This window comes from Galeopterus variegatus, unplaced genomic scaffold, assembly GCF_000696425.1.
Source record: "Galeopterus variegatus unplaced genomic scaffold, G_variegatus-3.0.2 Scaffold235, whole genome shotgun sequence".
In the NCBI taxonomy this organism is placed as follows: Eukaryota; Metazoa; Chordata; class Mammalia; order Dermoptera; family Cynocephalidae; genus Galeopterus; species Galeopterus variegatus.
Window position 1 is genome coordinate 39,324 of NW_007726346.1, and position 3,839 is coordinate 43,162.

The following is a 3,839-nucleotide window of genomic DNA, read 5'->3' on the forward strand; positions in this document are numbered from 1 at the left end:
AAACTCAAAAAGGATAAAGGCAGAGAGGGAAAGGGAAAAGAGCATGTAAGTCCCATCACTGAAAGCACAATCTATTCTAGGTCCTACATAACCCTGATATTTATTTGAAAATTTTCAAATCTTCTCTTGAGGTCTTTAACAATAGAATTGAATAATTGAATATCAGTAATTCCCCCGCATGCCCCACATTAATTCTGCTTTGGATTTCAGGGCCTGGGAATATAGCTTTTAGTGGTTTTAGAATATCCATTACAAAACATGTCAACTCTAATAAATTTATTATAATAAAATTTTGTTCTGGATTACAAACATTTTATGCTTTTCTCATAGACTTATTGTCTTTTATGAGAACATTACTTTTTGTTTCACAAACAATAGTATAATGAGCAGAGTAGAATTCTAAATTTTTTAAAACCACAAAATCCTCAACAAATCCTCAATAAATCAGTTTCCATGTAATCATATTTTCCACTCAGTATTTTTAATATACAAACATTTTATTTATAATTATAATTATTTTGTGTATTTTATTTAGATTTTGTTTATATTTTATTATAACCAGTTCTTCCTATTCTTTTTTTTTTTTTTTTAACCAAGGTAGGAACTGTGTCTTTATCTTAGAACAGTAGGTTGCCTTCTAGTGGCAGGAATGTTCTTCATCCTGCAGGGTCCCAGTGTCCTGACACCTGGGTATGTAGAGTTCAGAAGCTGAGGATGTGCTTCTGGAAGGCCTGGTAATTGATGCAGCTGTTGCTGTACTCATGTCCTGCCAGAACAGTCTCTACCTCCTCCTCAGTCATCTTCTCTCGCAGGGTGGCAAGAACATGTCTGAGCTGTGCTCCCATGATTTTCCTCTTCCCCTCTGCAGTATATTGAATGGTCCCCCCAAAGTCATTTTAGCTTAATCCCCACTCTAACTGTTGAGGGTAGGATATCCTATTATGGTAATTGAAAGGTGGAGGCTTGAAGAGGTGTTTAGATTCTGATGACCATGCCCTAATGAATGGATTAATAATGGTGGTCAGGGTGAGCTCATGAGTCTTTCTCTTTCCACTCTGCCATTTTTTGCTATTTGAGACCCCTGCATTGCTGTAAAGTCACAACCGAAGAAGCCCTTCACCAGATGTGTTCCCTGGACTTTGGACTTCCCAGCCTCAGAAGCCGTAAGCAATAAATTTTGTTTTCTTACAAAGTACCCAGTTCCAAGTATTTTGTTATAAGCAACAGAAACTGACTAATACACCCTCCTTGTCAAACACCCAAAGTCCTTCCAAGTAGTCCTCATATGTACTTTGGTCCTCATTTTCGGCCACTGCCTGGAGCATGGGCAGGAAAGTTTTGAAGTCAAGACGCTGAAACTTCAGCTCATCTCTCTTGGGGTTCCCCAGGACCCTGAGCACTTCAGCCTTGGTGAGTTTCTGGTCAAGACCCTCATCGTGTCCCCACACTGGCTGTACAGGATCTTACCATCCCCTACTCAATCAAACAGTATAAAGGCCTCCTTGGAGTCCAGCTGGTCCTTGTTAAATTGGATCACTACTTTGAAAAGACCGATAGTGGGCTCCTGGGTTTTCTCAGGCCTTGGTCTTGGCAGGAGGGGCCCCTGCTGCTGGCTTTGCAGTAGGCTTGGATATGGAGGGCCCTTGTTTTCTCATGGAAAAAATCCTTCTTGGGAGGCATGATCCAAGGACAGTCTGTGGATAGGGGTGCCCATCTCTTGCAGGGTCTGGGTAAGGGACAGGGGTGGACTCTCTCTGTTCTCAACTAGATCTTATATTTATCTAGATTACTGGCTAACCTCCCTTGGATTTCTCCCCTCAGCATACTCCTTCTCAATGTTCTTTATCTCAGGAAAGGGCACCACCATCTGTTCAGTTTTTTTGTTTCTTTCTGGGGGCTGGTGATCTGAACCCCTGACCTTGGCATTATCAATACCAAGCACTAAGCAACTGAGCTAACTGGCCAGGCTACTCAGTTTTTAAAGCCAAAAATCTAGAAGCACTGAGTTCTTTTCCACTGCCGCCACCCTATTCCAAGCTTCCATGATCTTTCATCTGAACAGCCTGAGAAGTCTGCTAACTGGTCTTTCTTTCACTCTTGCTCCAGCCTATTACCCACTCTTCACACAGCAATCAGAATAATTGTTTTAAAAATATAAATCACACCCTATTACTCCTCTTTCTAAAATCCTTCTATAATGTTCCATTGCACTTGAAATAGAATTCAAATTCTTTACTACCACCTACTAGGCTCTACAAGACGTGTCTCCAAACCCAGCTTACTCTATAAGTCTTTCCCCCTCTCCCTTCCTTCCTTCAGTACATATTTACTGACTTTTCTTATATTTTAGTGACTCTTTTTAGGTGCTGGGAAAACAGTGTCTTCCTTCTTGGAGCTTACATTTTATTGTATACAGACCAATGTTGTTTCTGCCTCATGACCTTTGCACTTCCTGCTTCTCAGTTTTGGAACACTCATCCAGATCCTCTGAGGGATATAGATAGATAGATGGATAGGTAGATAGATAGATGTCACGATAGCCAGTACATCTGGACTCACTGGCCTGTGGCCTCTAAATAAAGTCATGTTTATCTTCCCAGAGAGTACGTGTGAAGGCTAAATGAGTTAAGGAATACAAAGCCCTTAGCATAGTAAGTGTAATAGAAGAGTAAGATAAACGTTATCTATAATTTTATTACCATTGTCAATTAAATATTTCTACAATTTTGTCAGAGATTTCCTTACGATATTGACCAAACTGTAAAATGAACTCTCTTGCAGGCATCCTGAGTTGCAAAATACATTTCCAAGATGCAGAAACAGTATTTCCTCCCAGGAAATTGTGCAGCATGACACAAATATCCCCAGCTTAACACGATGGATTTTTTTTATTATGGATGCCAATTGGAAAATAATTTAGAGATATTTTTGATTGGAAACAAATTTTGACCCCTAGATGCATTGCATTCAAAATGTCTCCACTGCAAAGTGTTTAAACTTTTATTATTGCATTTATCACATTGTGTTATAGTCATGGGTAGGGTGACCATACATCCTAAGTTTATGCCTGTTGTCCTGAAGTACCATCTGGTTTAGCATTTTAGCACTCTCAAAAGTGTCCTGGTTTAGACAATAAACTCTATAGTTCCCCAATTATGAGGCAGGTGCCTGGCTGCAGAAACTGAGTAGCACTGGGGTGGTCCTAAGCTGAGTGTGGGCCTGTTAGAGAAACTGGTGATACTGGTGACCTAGAAATGTCTGGCTGATTTGCATGCAGAGGGCTTCGAGAAGAAATTTAGGTGCTGAGGGCTAAAGGTGGAATCAGTGGAGGAGGGTAAGGAGGGCCTTAAAGACTATAACTAAGTCCTCTGAGAAGGTTCCTCTTCCCATTTCTGCTAAGAACACAGCATATTCTAAGACACTGAGGAGTATGAGAGCAGCACCATTTTGGTTCTTTTAGGGCTTGTAGTTGTAAGTGTATTAGAAGAACTCCAGGGCAATGAGACACAACTCAGAAGATGCTTTGCAACCCTAAACCTCAGTGAGGTGGGAAAGTGACTACAACTGAGTTTCTGAGGATACTAAGAAATATTTTGAGGGAGGGCAGGATGTGCATGCATCTTAACCATCAGTGGAAGACTTACTTTGCTTTAGTATAATTTTAGTTTTGAGTACTCCAGTTATAGGGTCAATGACAGCCTATTGACTAAAAAAAATAATTAATAAGTAGAACACCTGAAATCCTGGAAAAGACACAGACTGTCAAGAGGAAACTTTTCTGAGCAGAGAGTATCTTGGTTATTTAGTTTTAAATTTTTATTGTGAAAGATTCTTTAAAT

The 3,839-nt window shown here is 40.1% G+C and overlaps 1 pseudogene; it reads right to left on the reverse strand.

Moving 5' to 3' along the window:
• Nucleotides 1-635: 635 nt before the first annotated feature.
• On the reverse strand, nt 636-1,843 carry LOC103585395 (annotated as a pseudogene).
• Nucleotides 1,844-3,839: the final 1,996 nt, after the last annotated feature.